Consider the following 20,232-nt stretch of genomic DNA (forward strand, 5'->3'; position numbering starts at 1 on the left):
ATTGCCTGAGTGCAATAGTACTTACTATCAGCTACATGTGTATAAAGGATGTCAACCTAAGGGAGGTCTTTCATTTATGGGGGAAAGGAAAGGAGTGATATAATCCTGTACCCAATTCTTCTTTTGCATGTCTGAACTAATCTTAATGGAGAAAAGAACCTTCTGCTGACACTCCATGTACCTCAGCACAACATAGTCATCTAGAACTTTCCTCCATTAGCCAAGTCCATTCGTCCCAAATATAAGTGTTTTAATCCAGTAACATACACCTTACAAACTAACATACAATTAAAATTCAAGCCAGCATGGTATAGTGGCTTGAGCATTGGACTATGACTCTGGAAACCACAGTTCGAATCTCCACTCAGCCATGGAAACCCAATGGATGGCCTTAGGCTAGCCATGCTCTCAGTCTCAGAAGGAAGAAAAGCCAAAGCCCCTTTGAACAACTCTTGCCAAGAAAATCCTGTGATAGTCACCATAGATCAGAAACAACTTGAAGGAAAGCAACAACACTGTAACAGAAAGTTGACCATCTGTATCCACAGGTTCTTCATACACAGATTCAACCATCTATGGTTTGAAAATGTATTAGAAAATAAATAATATTTTTAAAAATAAAGAAAATTTAAAAAGGAAACCTTGATTTTGTCATTTTAGATAAAAGACACAATTTTACTATGTCATTGTATATAACTGGGCTTAAGCATTCATGGATTTTGGTATTCATGAGGATCCTGTAACCAAACACCACTGGATACCAAAGTCCCCACTGCACAATACAATATTTTAATAAAAGAACTTCTGGGGAAAAGGAATAGGATGCTACTGCAATAATCTCTGTCTAATCTAGTCAGTGTTCTGTTGGAAGTGGACATATCTAGAGAAAGACTCTCCACATCTTGAGGCCCACCATACAGAATATAGCATAACATCCTTGTTACATTTCTCTGTCTTTGTATTTCTAACTTTGCAGCAGAACTAGGATGTTCATTACTAGGCCTCCTTACTAAGATAAAAGGCTGCCTTTGGGACTATTTATGCATGAACTGGGATGCTTAAATGATACACAAATTCAAAACATTAATTATTAATATTATTATTGATAATTAAGAATGTTTGTAAACGTGTAATATTATCTTTACTTAATTAAAATATTAATTAATAGATAAGACAAATCCCTTATGCTTAAACATTACGTGGCTATGTGAAAATAGATATTCTAAGGAAATACATTGATATTTACCTTTTTGTATTAAAAATTATAGACAAAATGCTCAGTTATGCTGAGCTAAAAATGAATGAAGTGCAATATTTAACAAAAGCAGATTAAACCAGCAGAGGTGAAAGTGCAAAAAACAAAGTTGAAAAATCCAAAATGTTCACAGAAATAAAAATCAATGAATGCTTAAAAGGGGGTCAATGAGAGTGTCCAGTGAAGCTCAAAGGGGAAAGAATTCTGCAGTCTGGGTGCCATGATAGAAAATCACAATCCCATCCAGATAGGTTTCCATTAGACTGAGAAAACCAGGAGGAGTTCTGATGTTCTTGGGTAAGTTCTCAAGTAGAATCCCATCAGCTGAAAAGGTTATTACCTTCAAGATGAAGAATGTATTGAATGGAAAAAGTGGCAGACTAGATGAATAATCCTAATTTCATGGATAAAGGATGTTCTGGAAGCAGATGATGAGAAGTTTTCCAAAAGTCTCACAGAACAGAAAACAATAAGAATTAATCTGAAAATAAATGATAAAACCAAAAAATTAGGTAGAGAAGGGTAATAAATAACACAGAGCAGATGGGAATGTTTGCATATCTGAAAACATTTATTTCAAAGAAAGCAAAGACAGTCAGGATAAGGCTGAAGAAAATAACATTTCTACTACTATAATAAAAATAGCTGCAAAAAATTAAGCCATTTAAATTGGAAGTGTCTAATGGTGTGAGTCTAGCCTCGATTTATGCCAGCACGAGAAAACTGAATTACAAATAAACCACACAAAGCCTTTGTAACTGAAATTTATGATGGCATACAGCTAATATTCCAGCATAGCATTCTAGAGTAACTTCAAGTCACCAGAAGTCTTGTTGATTATGAAACCTTAACTATGAAGCAAGATGGAGTATGGTTAGGGAAGAGCAGAGGAGGGGCCTGGTTTGATTTGGATTTTGCCTCCCAGGTTGTGCAACATAAATCGCAGTGTGCGTAGAATTTTCTGGTATGGGAAATGGCGGGGGGACTGTAGCGCAAATGTGAATCCCATAGAATATTATGCATACAGGTACAAAACATGGAAAATGATGAATTTTCAGTTTAAAGAAACATGCAGGTTGCAAAAAGCTAAAATTGAAACAGATCAACATCTTAATAAGTGGGCACAAGAATTCCCCCACTCGGATAAAGAGAGAGAGAGAAAGAGCAAAAGAAAGAGCAAGCTGAAGTCTTGTCTTCCAAAATAAAGCAAAATAAAAACAAAACAAGCAACATCATATGACTGTAGTTAGAAAGGCATCGGCATTGCATCACTGCAAAACACAGAGAGGATTTGTGATAAATATGTAAAAAAAACACTTTAGACAAAAAGGTGTATTTACTGGTATTGATTGTATTTTATTGTTTTTATGTCTTTATTGTTTTCGAGCTGCCTTGCATCCAAGGGAAAAAGATATGGTATCAGATTTCCTATAAATGGACCTTTTGCTTTCATCACATATATCCACATTTCTTAGAGGAAATAAATGACACTGCTGGGATGAAAGAATGCTACAGAGAACCTGAAAGTCGGCAACAGCTATTTCATTTAAAACTGTTGTCACACTGTCAAATATTGTCCCCAAAGATCAGTGAAATTATTTTTTAAAACTTCTTCCTTTTTATTCCCAGGGATGAGATTTACTACTTAAGTAGGTATTGGGTACATTTGGAAATACAATAATGTTGCAAGGTTCTCTGGAGATATGTCTTTCTTGTTTAAACCTGCTGTACTTTAGCTCTGGTTATTCTCTGCTTGAGATGCACCTGGTTTTGGAATGGCATCTATTTTTTCATTTCATTTCAGCCCCCAAAGAGAATGCTTAGCATTTGAGCAGCCGTGTAAATAATGTAGCAGTTTGGTTATTCTCTCTCTCTCTTTCTCTCTCTTTCTCTCTTTTCATTCCCCCGCCCCCTTTTCCTCTCAGAACTGAACCACACCTCTCTAAAAATACTCACTTTTTAATGAAAGCCATATTTTAAAAGCCATTGTTTGTGTGTGCATGACCTGCTGAAAAGCTTGCAGGTCTTTAATGTCAGTTTCAGATGACACGTGTCTTAAAAAGTCTGGGATCCAGCTCTTGTCTGGGCCTGGGAGATCTGTCCCAAATCTTTATGAGAAAGAGGAACCAAAAAAAAAAAAAAAAACCTTCTGGTTTTGGCATTTTGTATTGGAGCCTGTTTTAAGCTCAGAAGGCGGGCAGGCAGGCAGGAGGGGAGGGGGGGGACCAGCAACGTAGAGTCTAGACAGAAGAGATTGGGTTGAAATCTGGAAGCTATTCAGTGAGGCTACAGCACATGGCAGCTTGACTGCAGAAAGGGATCACATTACACTGCCTAATTACACATGAAAAATGTACACATCACTCCTCTTAAATGCTTGGAAAAATAGATGTTTAGATGGCAATTGTGAGCTGCAGCTACTCAGGCAGTTTGCACATAACTGGAACATTTCAGAAACTGGCATTTCTAAACCTTTCTACTCTCCCCCCCCCCCTTTGTCTTTTAAATGCATTTCCCCATCCCCAATATATTTATAAAATGAAGTGTGTGTGTGTGTGTGTGTGTGTGTGTGTGTGTATGTGTGTGTGTGCTTAATACAGCAGATGCTACAATGAAAATGGACTATCAGAAGAGTAAAACGCAATTCTAGCCTATTCACATTTACATCAGCAGCAAAACTGATACAGGGCGAGCAAAATATTTATGAGACAATGTCAAAGAGACATGAATAAAATTAAAAACATAACTTTAGAGCAAATACAACTCCATTTTTCTCCTTGGCCACTGAATTTCTGGACAAATGAAAAGGTCTTAGGGCCAAGTATTTGAGAAGCTGGGAGAATGTAATCCAATTGTTATTGTTTTATTCAGAGCAGCCATGAGATGTGAAGGCAGAAGGGGGGGGGGCATCATTTCAGGGACCCAGTGCTGAAAGTATTTAATTGCTATACTTATGACATTTTCTTGAATTAAAACATCCCCCAGCATTAGCTCTCGTCCCATGCTGGAAAAAGTTAACATAAAATTCATACGCTGAAGAGGCTGGGCAGCAGCTGGAGCTGACTAAGAATGATGAATGCTTTATAGATCTCTTACACATTGAATCTTGCTTTCTGGTGACCTTTACCTCTGATTTTCTTTGACCTACACACTTATACCATGGATTATTCAAAAGGGTGCTATTTGTGAAGTTGAAGGCTTTCATGGCCGGCATCCATAGTTTTTTGTGGGCCACATAGCCCGAAAAACCCACAAAAAACTATGGTGCTATTTGTGTTCTGCTTTTGGTTTATTTGGTCCATTGATTCCCCCACATTTGTAGTAGTTCCTGATATGTTTTTCTAATAAAACATAATAAATAATTTTAATGAAAGATTATTTTTTATTGCACTTTACTCCAGGCAGATCAAAGTGGTTCTTCCCCTCCATACCATTACCCTTACAATTGCCCTGTGAAGTAGGTTAGGTTGGAAAATGCTGATTACTCCAAGGTGAACTTCATGGCTGAGTGGGGACTCAAGCCTTCCTGGTGTGAAAGTCCAGCTATTCCACATGATGAAACTATGAAGAGTTATACCTTTTGTGGTATAACTTGTTATTTACATTTTTTAGGCACAAGGATGTGGCTGCATTAAGAGGTGATAGGTAAATATCACACAGGCAAGCAGTCTATGGCAACTAGATTTTTAAAAAAGAACGAAACCTAAAATGCAAATACTTTTAGTAATGAGGAATGGTAAGAACTACCTTTAAAAAAGATAACTCTAGTGATAACTAATTACAGGACCAGAGAGTTTCCCTCTCAGACTATAACTGTAATGTACAAAAATAATGTTTTAAGCACTGGATCTCATCAGCTATTGTAACAGATCATAGAGAAATGGTTTTCAGGTTTTATAGCCCAGATCCATACAATTGTACATGTAGTTTCTAAAACACACAGTGCTCGAGGGAGCTGATTTCTCAAATGGAGATTTAATCCTGCTACATGTCTACATTTACAAGTATGATTGCTGAGATGTGTATCTCCGAGGACATATGGCTTTAGGGGTAGAAATGAGTTCATTGCAGGGAATATTCATTCCCCTTAATGTTTAGTTTGTCTCTAAGGACTTTATCACATGGGCCCCATTCTCGTTGCAATCTCATTAGTAAAAGTAAATGGATACCAGTTTACCAATCTGGGAGCTTTCCTTATCACATGTTCCTCCAGAAGCATGACAGGGGCTGTTCCTGGCATTGACAGCCCCTTCTGTTTTCTTCTGCACTCCTGTTTTACCTCACCCCTGCCCTATGACCTTTATTTTTATTTGTATTTGTAACAGAATTTACCAGTTATGACAATGTGATTTAATACAACGAATATGAAAGAAAAGAAAGAGAATGAAAAAGAAAAAGAAAAAGAAAAGAAAACAGGATGCTTGGGGAAAGCAAAGGAGGTGGGAGACAGGGTACAGGGAGAGAGGAGGAGACTGCCGCCATGTAATTGTCCAATGCCAGGACTGCTAGGGAAAGAACATATGGCATCAGAGGACTAAAGCCACAGCAGTGCAATTGGGCGCTTATTGATGGTTTTTCCCCATCAGTGAAAAGGGACATCCTATCCACACTTGGGAGACACAGCAGCTAAAGGTCAGAGGTGATGTCCTGCAATAAAGCACTATTTTATTGCTTTAATTGCAGTTTAAAAGTCATGTGTGATAATCTCATAAAACTTAGATAATATGCCAAGAAACAAAAGTAAATGAACTATTTTTGAGGTATATTGAAGAAGAGAAGGGGACTGGTGAGAAGAGGAGATTGCCTCTCCCACTAGATTCCACTTATCCGCAGAAAAGTCCAGAGATGGAGCTTGTCTCCAAATTCCCCTTAGTACGTGTAGACCTTAATCTCAAAAGAGGTTTGTGTGTCCTGGGCTACATTGGTAGATTCTAGAATATACAGTGGACCCTTGTTATACGCTGGGGTTTGGTTCTAAGATACCCCATGTATAACAAAATCCATGTATATAGGATTTTGTCCCATTAAATATAATGATATAGCAAAATGGTGTCCCTTATAAAAAATGGAAAATCAAGGTTTGATATTTGAAATTTATACTTTTGGGAACATTTTCAAACCGTGGATGCTTGAATCCGTGTATAAAAAATCAGTGTATAAGAAGGGCTGACTGTACAGTTCTTCAGTGTATTTTTTGGATAGCAAAGATTACTTGAAGTCACCAGTTCTATCCTACTTGTACTTTGGTTTATCATAAATTTAATTGGAATCACTTTCAGTGACAGACTGTGTGAAGTTTTTCAGGCATTCCACCAGACCAACAGTCATATTTCAAGGCGTCTGCTGGCAGCACTTGAGCTAGCATGGTGTAGTGGTTTTAGTGTTAGACAATGACACTGGAGACTAGAGTCTGATTTCCCACTGTGCCATGTAACCCACTGGGTGACCTTGGGTAAGTCACACACTCTCAGCCTCAGGGGAAGGCAATGTCAAACCTCTTCTAAACAAATCTTGCCAAGACAACCTGTGATAGGGTGACTATAAGTCAGAAATGACTTGAAGGCACACAACAATAACAAGCTGACAGCACCCTCCAATGAACTGTGGTTTCTGTCATGAGAGGCTATTTTTTTTTTCTTCCTCACTGACTTTGCACAGACCTGTTTCTTCTCTACCTTTCACTCATTTACTTACTCTCCTTCCTGACTTGCTTTAGGGAAGGAGGAAAATGCTTAAGTAGGCAATGGTAATGGCAGCTTCCAAAATCTAATATAGGGTGTTGCATCTTTCGATCCTACCCTGCCTAAACCTTTAAGAATAGGCTTGCTTTATAAATTAAAACAGCTAAATATATAAGCCCTTCTTTTATATACCCTACAAATAAAAAGGGGGAGGTGATGGAACCCTTTGAATGTGACCCATATGATGAGAGGAATATTATCACAGTGATGCAGATGAATCTTTTAATGAGTTCCTTATGATATACCTTAAATCATTTTCAGTCATTTCCTCTTCAGCCAATCCTTTCCAAAGCTAGTGGCCTAGAAGACGGAGCTACCACAGGAAATAGACCACTTCCTGTAATAATAACTCTGCCCATGGCTAAGTTATTTTTAACAAATCTTATTAATTTTACAGTCTTGTCTTCTGGGCATATGAATGACAAAACTAGAAACAAATAATGCAAAGTGAAAAATAAAACCACTGTTTGAAGCACTTCTTTGGTGCCAGGGACTTATTTTAAAAGGCAGGTCTCATGCAACAACAATAGCCTTCTGGAGCCTCTTCTTGTGGTCATTTTTCCTTTGGCTGGACATCAAAGGACCTTTTGAAGACCATAGTCCTACTTCATAATAACAGCACATTCTAGGCATCTCATTGATGGAAAAATATTTTGCTAGCATTCTAAAAGGGCATTTTCATTGGGTGGATATTTGATTTAAGTCATACTCTCAAGCAGTCTTAAAGATATAAAGAGCTACAGAAAACAAAGAATTATCTGAGGTGCCATTTCTCCTATTCCAACACAGAAGCTAGTGTCCAATGGTGTCATTCTACCAGCGCAAATGATACCGCTCTTGTACAAAGCTAGTTCTGCATTTATGCACAAGGAGAGGATGGAATCCAATACAACCTCCAGTTACACAACAGGTTGCAGAACTGGTTGCAAAAGCGGCAGAATGCTTAAGGACCACAAAGTACAAATGTTCCACTGTTCATACAACTGGAAAATTTAACAGTATGTACTATTCTGCCACGTTAAGATTGCATTGGATTGGATTTCTGAGTATTGCAAATAGCTATACCTGAGGTGCTAAAAATCTTTAAAATTATTGAAGAAGCAGGGGGGTTTTTCCCCCAGACTCTCAATCTGTTAAAGGTTAAGGGTATCTGCTTGTCAGTACTGAAAGCGTAAAGAGGTTTGTTCATGGCATTTAAAGATGTATATACTGTACAGTATACAATAACAGTTTCATATTCATGTAAAAACATCCAGTCTTCAATAAAATGTAGCAAAAGTAAGGGAGGGCATAATGTGCACATCCTAAGTTAGAGTATTCCACAAAGAATAGGGCTACCACTACAGAGGCCCTTCATATGTGATTTTTGGTAAGGTCTCTTAGGTTGGCTGCCCAAGCAGCAGCTCCTATGCACATGTCTCCCTCTCTCTATATAAAGGTTAATAATAATAATAATAATAATAATAATAATAATAATAATAATATCACTTTTTTAAAAATGGGCTGTAATGACTTGGATGTTCCAGTTTGCTTTAAAATGAATGGACGCTCATTTGATTTTACAATTTTTGCTATTGTCATTATTTTAAATATTATACTATGGCTCTTTCAGTTAGCTGGGTTTCACACTTTATTGTTTAAAAAACTTATCTTGTAAACGACTCAGAGGAGGGTTTGCTTTTAAATATATATATAAAAACATTTTAAGTAAGAGAAATAGATGCAGCAAATACCCAGAGAGAAACAGAAAAAAATCTGAGGTGGGGAAGATGGGCAGGGAGATGTGGAGTTGAAAGAGAAGGGCATTCCTCCCTTGAGAGTCAAACTTGACTATACTTTTACCATGATTTTAGAAGAAGTGCTCCCTCAAGTGGAGAAAAATCTTGCAAATACATGTGATGTTCCACACATCTGTGTCTTGCCTTAGGACTTTACCACACAAGGGGAAAATGTGGGATTTTAACAGGATAAAAGCATCTCTGCTTGGTACTTGTCTGATAATGTTGTATCGATCCTGCTTCTGTCCTGTTACTGTAGTACACATTTTCAATGACAAACAAAAACAAGTTCTCAATGTCACTATTATAGCACAGGTATTTTGGTGCGAAAAGCTTCTTCACTTTAATTCCAGCAGTACCGCATGTGCCAGTTCTCCTCTCTTTCCTTCCCACTTGCTATTCCAAAGAAGGCTAACTTCATGCCTCTCTCTTTTTTAAAACATCTTTGCAGTGTTTGTATACTTATGACAAAATGAAAGAATAAAATAAAACTATTTTAATTGTTTTAATCATTGTTTACATTAGTACACAAATACAGCAAAATTAAAAATATATAAACCAAATGGCATGGAGTTCACCTGCTTTGGAATAGTGAGTAATTATGTTACTGTTTCCTATAATGATGCAATTACCATGAGACATGAGGCTGGGGTGGAGCAAATTCATCCAAAAAGGGGGTCAAAAGAGCTGAAAAATGCAGGTGTTTGATCCCACAGACAGTCTTAGAGGCTGTACAGACCGGCCATTAAGGCTGGCCTGGGGGCAGAGTCGGGGAGTGGCACCCATACGACACACGCTCTGACCCTGCCCCCAGGCAGCATCATGGCTCTCCTTTGGCATTGCATCTAGATGATGCAGTACAAAAGGAGCACTGAAAAGCCACAACAGCAGTGGCTACGGCGCCCTTTCTGCAGTACAGAAAGGCAAGATCAGGGCTGTAGTGTGCAGTTGCCACGGTCCCAATCTGGCACTAAAATGGTGGCTGCAGGCTGCTCCTTATGGGTGGTTTGTGCAGCCACTTAGACAAGGAATACTTGTGGTTTTGCCAGCTCCTTCTTCTGAAATATAGCCTACAGCATCTGTTATTCATTGGCAGTCTCTCACCCAAGTACTAACCAGGTCTGACCTTGCTTAGCTTCCAAGGCTGCACCTACACTGCAGAATTAGTGCAGTATGACACCACATTAACTGCCATGGCTCAATGCTATGGAATTCTGGTATTTGTAGTTTTGTGAGATATTTAGACTTCTCTGTTAGAGAGCTCTGGTGCTTCAATTGCATACAAATCCTAGGGCCCATTCAGACTACCTTTTACCCCGGATCAGAAATTGATCCTTCCACGTGAAGTTCATATTTGCTCCAAATCTGTCACAATCCATTTCAAGGCATGCACAAGGGAATGCCCTTTAGCCCAGGTCATCCAGATTTGGGGCAAAATCTGTCTTTTTTGATAAAACCTGGGTTCCGCAAAATATGAACTTGCCCCCGATCATGATCGGGTCAAGTTCAGGGGAGGGATTAAGGTCAGAGGGTGGGCTGAGGGCAGAGCATTCCCTCCCCTCATCAGAGGAGGAGGAGGAGGAAGGAGCCTGGATGCAAAAAGGGGAATCTGACAGGAGGCAGGATGACAGGAGGCTAAAAGGGGAAACCAGGGTGACTGACGGGGGCTGCAAAGGGCTGTCAGAGGGAGGGCAGGGGGAACTGGAGAAAGTGACGGAGAGGCAGGAGGAAGAGGATGAAGGAGCCATGGGAAGAAGGGAGCCATGGCGGGCATTCTATAACTGAGCAGGAGGAGGAAGATGAAGGAGCCAGGGCAGCTCAGAGGGAGGGGAGGGTCAGAAAGAAGGAGGAGGAGGAGGATTGCCAAGGGAAATTGGGCTGCAGGGCCAAGCCGGAGGAGGCATGTAGGGAAATCAGGCTGTAGAAGGAACGTCTTTTATTTTTGACAATCTATGTGCATGACTTTTTGGGTGACATGTCTGTGTGCTTGCTTGTGCTACTTTCATTTCCTCTTGCTCCTGGATTATTATTATTATTATTATTATTATTATTATTATTATTTGTGTTATATGCAGATGCTACAGTCAGAATGCCTGCGCTGCATTTCCCTTTTATTCCCAATTGATTCCATGGGTCTACTTTAGTTGGAACTGACAGGTCACTCTCTCTCAGCCTCAGTGGAAGGCAATGGCAAACCTCCTCTGAAGAGAATGTAAGCAGAAGGAAAAGGGTCAGTTCAGTTCAGGTCAGAGACAGGGCACGAATGGAGCTCGCATCAGGCACCTCCCCCCCCCTTTTATATTTTTTAAAATTATTTTTGGCAAAAAAATGCGCATGATTTTTGCTTGAGGTAGATAGATAGAACGTGGCTAGCTGCTTGTTCACTTTCCCTTTCATTTCCTCGCTTCCAGCAAAGGGGAAATGTTGCAAAGAGTACTTTGCAAAAAAACTTTTTTTCCTTTGCGAATGAATGCTACAATTCAAATGTTATAATGTTTCTCTTTCCAATTTGGCAAATTGGTAAATTGATACATGCTTTTGCTACTGTCTCTAAGGAATTCAGGGGTAGGCTAAAGAATGCATGGCATTGCATCCTTTTCTGGCATTCCGAGGTGAGGAATTTATTATTATTATTATTATTATTATTATTATTATTATTATTGTTGTTGTTGTTGTTGTTGTTATTATTATTATTATTATTATTATTATTATTATTATTATTATTATTATTATTGCATGTGTATGAGGCATTCTGGGGTGGCAAGGAGGGGGGTACAGGATGCAGAGATGGCATTAGCTTGCATTTTAGGGTTGAAAATGGGGCCAAGGGCAGATGATAACCTGCACTGACCCAAATGCCCACAACACACACACACACACATACACACACACACACACGGGTTTTAATTTGACAGAATCTGCACATCGCCTGGCTCTTTAAAAAAAAGGAGGGGGGAAGCACACTTCCAATGCCCCAATGAGTGCTGCAAACGTCACCTATGACGATTGCTTGATTGATAGCAGGTGCCTTCATGTTAAACCCGATTTCCCCAAGAGTGCATTCGGGTTAAAATGCCCTTGATTTGTAGTGGTCACTTGCTTACGGAGAGATTAGGGAGGGCCCCCCCCGAATCTGCCCAGCTCCTTCCAGGGCAAAACTGCCAGTGGAAATGGGACCCTAGAATGTAGTCATGACAATTAAAGTGGTGTCAAACTACATTCATTCTGCCATGTGGCCAAGATCAGTAGGAAGGCAAAGATTTAAATCTTCCCTGTTCCACACCAACATGCAATGGTCCTAATCCAGACTGAAGCTTCCGCATTTCAATGTAAGTAAAAAGGTAAGAGAGGTGAAAATGTGTTGTCTAGCGAAGACGCTAGTGAGCTGCTATGTGCAAGACCAAAGAAGAAGCACATTTGAAGCTGCTTACAGTGCTGTGAAATTTTTACTGATATGTATAGGGCAGACAATTTTTCTGTTTTAAAACTTACTTGACTTTTCAGCTAGGTGATCCCCTGCAGTTAAAAACTTCAGGGTACCTCCAAATACACGCTTACATTCCTCTTTCCTGCATGTTAAGCTTGCCCCAGACTGTACGTCTTGGACTATAGCCTCAGTGTCTGAATATTATTCTGATTTCTAGTCTCATATGTGAGACTGATCCTGACCACGTTGACTTCAAGAGATTGATAAGCAGCATAATTGTGTGCAGGATTTGGATTTCAGTCTGGGGCAAGAATGTTTTTTCAACTCTGTGCATAATATTTGAATTCTTCCTGAGTTTAGAAATGCTTGAATTCAAATGAGCTTCAGGCTCATCTATTACTGAATGTAGAGCTTGAAAGACTCTGAATATTTAATAAATCCTTGTGGTACCTCCAATGAGTTAATTATACACTGGAACAGTTTTTTTCTGTCACTGGAATTAATTCATAAGGGGGGAAAAAACTCTGATGCATTTTAAAGGGAAAAAAGGCAAAAGCAGGGTGGGGAAAGCCCCATTACAGTTCTGCCCTCTGAGACAAATTAATCCAGACTCAACTCCACAAGATTTGTAACACTATGATCTGCCAGATTTGTAGTGTAGTTTAGAAGCACCTTTTATAAAAGTGTGAACTGGTGTTTCATGAAACCCCTGGGATGTTTCATTTTTATATAAGCCTTGTTTGGAGTAATACTGGATGAACTCTTTTTGCTGGCAGCCTGCTGTTGAAAGGCCTTTTCTAACTCTCATAATAGTGCCTTTATGTGAGTATGTTGGCAAAATATATTTAAAAGCTACATTGTGTTTTAAAAAATCCAAAGAACTATGGTCAAAATCTTTTAAAGACTGAATAATGCACTTAGAAAACTCTGTTTTTGGAATAATTTCTGAACAGAAGAAGCAATGTTTAAAAAAAAAATGAGAGAGAGAGGGAGATTTTTCAAAGAGTCAATTGGGTCTACACCCTAAGAATTGCCATCTTTAGCTATGGCCGGTTACAAACCAGCACTTGGGACGTCCGCAGGATGTCCCATTTTAAAAAAGGGGCGTCTCTTCTAGACGCCCCTGGATCTAATACGGACTCTGTCCATACAATATGGTGCTGGCCATTCCACACGGCCGGCACCATCTTTATGTATCAGACGCTGTGCGTCCAAACATGTTGCGGTGCCTGTGACATCGCGAATGCGCCCCTGGTGCCTCGCGACGTCACAGAGGCACCACAGAAAGAAGCTCCATTTTGGAGCTTCTTTTTAGCTCCGTAAGGGAGCCGCGCAGTGTGGCTGCGACGGCTCCCTTACGGAGCAAACGGCGGCGGCGGCAGACCGCCTCAAAGCGGCGGTCTATAACCCGCCCCGATAGGAAAGCACAGAACCCACTTTAATGAGGAACCTTAGGCTATGTGGCTAAACAAAATGAAGAGACTCTGGAGCTAGTCATGCTAAGCTGAGGTGATTAATATTATTTTGTATAGATATCTATGTGACATTAAGAACTATTATGTATATTATGTATATTTTATGATTGCAATCTAAGGGTTGCATACAAAGTATCATCCATCCAAATTAATCTGAACATGGTGGCTGATTGAATTAACTGATGCATTAGATATGCAATTCAAATATTTGTCATGGCTTTTTATTTGGCCACAATCCTGCATTACAAGATGTACTTATGACATTCTCTCATCCAACTTCAATTGATATTTTCACACACAACTGGCTGATATAGGTCTGTCTCTGGACTCTCCACGTCTCAAGCAGCTGAGGAAGTAGGTTCAAATCTATGACAGCTCATGCTACCAGCTTCTTTCTTTTAGTTAGTCTCAAAGGTGCTACGAGATACCTTTCAATGGAGATCTCAGCCTCTACTTCCTACAAGTCATTGGAATATGTCAGGTTTTGTGCAGCTTTCACTGATGTGCATCTGCACTGTTGTAAATAGGTAATCTATGAGATGGGAAAGAAATGAAGACAAATTTATGTATTTATTTTTCTGTTTATGTCATTTATGTATTACAACTTAGATCACTAGAGTCCCCAAGAAATATACAACAGATGAAAATATTGATAACATTAAATGCAGTTTAAAAACAAAAAACAAAAAAAAACACAAATGTATTCTTTAAATAGAATTGACAACCAGACAGATAAAACAGTCAGAGAAATTCCAAAGACCAAAAGCCAACAGCATTGTTTTAGCAGTCAGCCTCAGAAGAAATGGGGCCAACCTAATTTCCTTTGGCAGGGAGTTCCACAGTCTGGGTACTGGTACACAGAAAGCTGGATTCTCTGTACTCAGCTTTGTAGGGTGTTGGGACACACAACAAGGTCTCCACTAATAATCTCAAACGTCGGGCAGGCTTATATTGGGGGGTGCCTTTTAGTTATCCTTGAAACAACAAACTGCGTCTACAAATCCCCAGATTAATTTTAGCAATTCTAGAAGTTAAAGCAGAATATAGGACAGTGCCAGCTCACCAAACCATAATGGAGCTTCCTTGTGAGAGAGAATTTAGATGCTCTACTAATTGTGACATACAAGAACTCATTTTCTGAAAATGACACTGATCCAGGCCCAGAGGCAGAGTATCTTTGGTCAAATTTGGTGAACAACTATATGTGGAATCTTACAAATGATCATACAGATCAGTGTAACACACAGAGTGACAGTGGGATGGTGAATTTGTTTTATGTTGCATCTACACTGTAGAAATAATGTAGTTTGACACCATAGCAACAAATAAGAAAAATAGTTTCCATTAAGAAAAACCGGACTTGAGCATGTGTGGATTTTGGTATCTGAGGGGGTCTGGAAAAGATCCCCTATGGATATGGAGGTCCAACTGTATTTCTGAATCCTCAGTCTAAACTTTACATGCTCAGTCGTATCCTTCAAATAGCTTCAGTATTTTGGATAATTCTTTGTAAGTTCAGACTGAAACCTGGAACAGATTTAACATAAGAACCACCAGCCATCACTAGAAACACTGTGTAAATATGAGCTATATTTTAAGGTAGAAGTAGACTCCATTTTTTAAAGGTTTAAGTTTACTTCCAAATAATTGTTCAGAATCATAATAAAAGGGTATTGATCATCTTTAATGAACTAGTTTTCCAACAGCAGATCTCCCAGCTGCAGCTTGCCATACTGGCTCTAACTTTCTGATGATTACTCCAGGCAGGATATGATAGTAATGATGAAAGATTGACTGCAAAGGCTGATGGAGCCAATAGGTTGCCAACACAGAGCCTGAGGTTTGCAACCATCTAAATTTCATTTATAGGAACCCCTACTCAGCTGGGCAGCTGACAAAACAGAGCACACTTCTACATGATAGAGTTTACACATCTTCTTGATACAGTAGTTCTGTTGTAATAACAAAACGTAAGGGAGAGTGGATAAATCAAGGGGCCCTTTCACACTACACAATCATAGTGCTCTGATTCCACTTTAACATCATATGGAATGATGGGATAGGATACATGGTTTCAAGAGAATATTTCAGATTTTCAGCCAGAGAATTCTAGTGCCTCACCAAGCTACAAGCCCCAGGATTATATAGGAAACAGCCATGTCAATGTGGAACAAAGAGTTATAACTATGTGATACAAAAGGATCCCAGATGAACAGACACCACAGATTCTTTCCAATGGGAAACAATGCTTGTTTTGCATTTTTTACCAGCTTAAGTCAGTTTGCCACCTAGAGCTTCTCCTAGAGAATGGCAGTCTGGCCACTGAGAAGCACAGCACATTGATGCACCAATTATACAGCAACATGTCTGCAGTCATCCACTACAGCTTTGGTTTATTCATTCTATCAGCCATTTGTCATAGGGAATATTTCACTGATTGCTTAGCCACAGTGATCAATAATAGGCAAATATCCATGAGACAAGACCATAGTAAGATACTAGTAGGGCTTTCTTTTGAAACCTGTCTGGAAACTTTGATTACTGCAAATGTAGGAGCCAAAATGTGGGAACTGGTTTAATTATAGAAGGCCAACAAAAGGCACTTGTTATGCTGATACTGAAACAATTATTGTCAGTGATGACTTGTGCTTACGTACTGGTGGTGGAGTGAGTCTGTTCTGGAATGTTAATGCAGATTTTAAATGAGATATCTGAGGTGCTGAACAATGCATTCAAAGAGGCTTAGTACTTTAGTTGTTCAAAAGTTTGGACTAAAACCCAGAGCAGGTTCACCATCCCACTGACATGGAAACCATCAGCTATGACTGGTAATGAGTCCTAACGTATTTCTGCTTCACATGTTAGTTTTATGTTTTAAAGCTCTAAACAGCCTGGTTCCAGGTTACCTAAGGTAGAGAAAAGGTAGATCGTGACTATTGATAGATACCATGGTGCTTTGCAGTAAATCATCAAGGGTGTTTTTGATTCCCAATACCTATTACTGACAGCAAATTTTCAAGGGGTGAAAGGTTTGGCTTTATTCAAATTGCTTCTCTCTCAACCTCTGTGTTACTCCTCTGTAAAACAAGAGTAATAATGGGTTTCTGTGAATCAGATTTTGTGCACCTCTGATAGCTAATTTAGGAACAGGGCTAACTCCTAGCAGCCACTAGACAATGGTAAGAAATGCTGGGAGCTGTACTCTATCAACATCTGGAGAGTTACACTTTTCCTATCTTTCCTTTAGAAGAATGTGTTAGAATCCTGAGCTCTTGTATCTCACCTAGATTTGCATATTGTACGATGAAGACTGAATCATATATGCATATCCTGTCATTATACAGTAACTGTCAATAAATTCCACAGCTTATACTCAGAAGATGGCTCAGTGTGGTTAAATTGTTATTATCCAGTTTCTGTTTGCAGAGCAGCTTTCAAGAAACAATTCTTGCATCAGGCCAAAGGGAAGATCTAGTTAGTACACAATTTGCCCCAGTAGTAATGTAATATTCTTGCAGTTTTTATTACCCATCTATAAGATTGCATTGCTAGACTATTTCTCAAATAGAGGGGACATTGTCTGAGGCATGAGTACACTCAGACTGAAAACTAGCTCCTCCATGAAAGGCTGCCATCACTACCTGGCATAGTGAGGAACAAATTAGGATACACTGCAGCTGTTGCCACTATTGCCTTTCCCTTTTCCTTCATTTTTTTTAACACACACCTTCCATTTTGGAGCACATATCCAATGCAGTGTAGTGGCTTGAGAGTTGGACTACAACTCTGGGAATCAGGGTTTGATTCCCTGCTCAGCCATGAAAACCCACGGGGTGACGTTGGCCAAATCACCCACTCTCAGCTCTAGAAAACCTTGTGATAGGATTGCCATAAGTCAGAAACAAGACACACAACAAAAACAAGCTATGGTGAGGCCTAGAAATACTTGGAAATGAAGATGCTGGTAGCTTTTGTGAGTTTGGTGTTTCTTTTTTGAACTGGACTGAGCATCACTTCCCATCCATCCTGCCACTTGTAAACCTGACTGGGGGGGGGGGGGGGGCAATGCATCAGGGTGGTGCTGGTGGATGTTGTGTGACACCTTGGCTAGAACCTCTTCAAGCCTTCAGGGAGCTCTTATCCAGGCCTGCCAGGCTTCACTGTTACTTCTCACTAACAAAACGTGCAACCAAAACCCTACTCCACACTTCTCTGTGGCTGTATATTCTAAGTGAAGACTTGTGGCAAAAGTGCCCACAGCAGGATATTGTCTACAATTACTGATCTTCTTGTATCTCAGGTGCTCCTCATTCACTCAAAAGACCTGTAATGTTTCCCAGAACACAGTTTTAGCACAAAAGAGGGGAAAGGTGAGTCCCTGATGATAATAATTACTACAAACAGCAGAAACAGTCTGTTAGAACAGGAAGTCCTGCCAAAGGAGTAAGAGAAGATCTAGACAAGAAGTGTTTTGAGAAGAAAGCCACAGTGCCTGCACACAGTGCCTACACACAGTAATCTATACAAATGCTTGCTGTGGGACAAGAACTTCAGGCCAATGTTCAGACATCATGCTGAGTATGACACTTTCTCATCGTAATTAAATACCAGCATAGAGGGATGTGTTAACATCCAAGTTCAAGTGGATATTCATCATGGAGTGTTGTTGTGTGGGCTAGCAAAGACGATACACATTGGACACATACTTGGCTGTAGATGTGAGCCAAGAGAGGCCAATGCTTCTCCTCCTGAGTGTGTCTTGTGCTGCAGTTCTGGACCTGAACAGCTTTCAGCTGCTCAAGATGCTGCTCTTTTTGGCTGTTCTGAAAAATAAAGAGGGGAAAAAAGATGTGGGAATCAAATCACTGGAAAGGGTGGGTTTTAAAGAGGATTAAGATGACAGCCAAGAATATGAAGGGTGGTGGCAGAAAACCCAGGAGGCCCCACAGTTCGTGTCTAATGCATGCCTGCCAAGTCACACAGATCTGTAGTGTGACACATGTCTTCCATTTTGGATCACACGGCCACACAAATAACTCACTTGTTTCACAGTGCTTTTCACAGGTTCCGTCTCTCTTTGCTCAAAGTGCCAACACCACACACTGTGTGTACTACTGTATGGTTCCTTTCTTCTTCATCTCTTCCCTAAAGTGTTTATTGATTTTAAGAATAAAAAACAACATACAGAATGTACCACAGAGGTTACACTGATGTAATTTTTGCAAGTAAATAATTCCTCTGGAGTTCTCCCATTTCAATGTCCTCTGTTTGCCTTTTTGTATATGGTTTTTCATGGAAGAGCAAAAAAGGAGGCAAAACTGGAGGAGAGATGAGGAGAGCAAAGGACAAACTCTGCACCAAGGCCCACATTTTGTTTTAACCATGGGTTGGACTTAAATAGCATCAGTCAACCTGGTCCCTTTAGAATTGTTACACTACAAGTCTCATCATCCCCCAGTAGCATGGCCATGACCAACTGGAGAAAATTACAGACATTCTCCCCCATCAGTTAGGCTGAGGACTGACTATAATTTTCTAAGACATCTGACAGTACTATGAGAGAAGTATTACTTCCCATAGTGTGGACACATTTATTGCATCGTAACTGTTCTTGTGGGGTGTCAATGACTTTTTAAAAATGGAAACATAGAATACACATCACACTGTGCACACCAATTTCTTTCACATCATCATCATCATCATCATCATTATTATTAACCTATATTTATAAAGCGCTATAAATTTACATAGCGCTGTACATACAATCTTATAATTGGACAGTTCCCTGCCCTCAGGCTTACAATCTAAAAAGACATGACACAAAAGGAGAAGGGAGTGGTGGTGGGGACATATAAAATACATAGCAATACAGAAAATGATTCAATAAAACAGACACCAAAAGAACATCAAATAGCAAGTGACAATTATGCAATGCCTGGGAAGGCTTCTCTGAACAGGATGGTCTTCAACTCCGTTTTGAAGCTAGTTAAAGAAGTGATGGCTCTTGCTTGTGGGGGAAGAAGGTTCCAGGAGTGAGGGGCAGCAAGGGAAAAGGGGCGAATCCGGGATGGGGCAGAGGAAATCCTGGGCTGAGACAGCAGACCTTGACTACCAGAACGGAGAGCCCTAGTGGGAAGGTGAGGAGAGAGAAGGTCTGATAAGTAAGGAGGGGCCAGTCCATGGAGGGCTTTAAACGTCGATAGCAGGAGCTTATACTGAATGCGGAAAGGGAGGGGGAGCCAGTGAAGGGATGCCAACACAGGAGAGATGTGGTCAGAGCGGTGGGTGGAAGTGATAATGCATGCAGCTGAATGCTGGACAGAGATTAAAGGACGGAGGTGAGAAAGAGGAAGCCCAGCCAGGAGGACGTTACAGTAATTAAGTCGTGAGATCACTAGAGCATGGACCAGGATCTTAGCAGTAGAGGCAGAGAGATATGGTCGGATTTTGGCAAATTGTATAAAAGGAATCTACAAGCCTTGGCTGTGGTCTGGATCTGAGGGATACACGACAGAGAAGAATCAAAGATGAAACCAAGACTGCGGGCTTGCTGGAC

The 20,232-nt window shown here is 40.0% G+C and overlaps 1 long non-coding RNA gene across 1 annotated transcript; it reads right to left on the reverse strand.

Annotated features, from left to right (window-relative positions):
- Nucleotides 1-1,216: 1,216 nt before the first annotated feature.
- Nucleotides 1,217-19,352, reverse strand: LOC121926507. The gene is made up of 3 exons (XR_006103035.1): nt 18,383-19,352; nt 14,105-14,208; nt 1,217-1,736 (listed from the first exon to the last, which is right to left on the reverse strand). It is a non-coding gene; the product is annotated as an uncharacterized LOC121926507 (long non-coding RNA).
- Between the last annotated feature and the right edge of the window lie 880 nt (nt 19,353-20,232).

The sequence above is a fragment of the Sceloporus undulatus genome, chromosome 3 (assembly GCF_019175285.1).
Source record: "Sceloporus undulatus isolate JIND9_A2432 ecotype Alabama chromosome 3, SceUnd_v1.1, whole genome shotgun sequence".
In the NCBI taxonomy this organism is placed as follows: Eukaryota; Metazoa; Chordata; class Lepidosauria; order Squamata; family Phrynosomatidae; genus Sceloporus; species Sceloporus undulatus.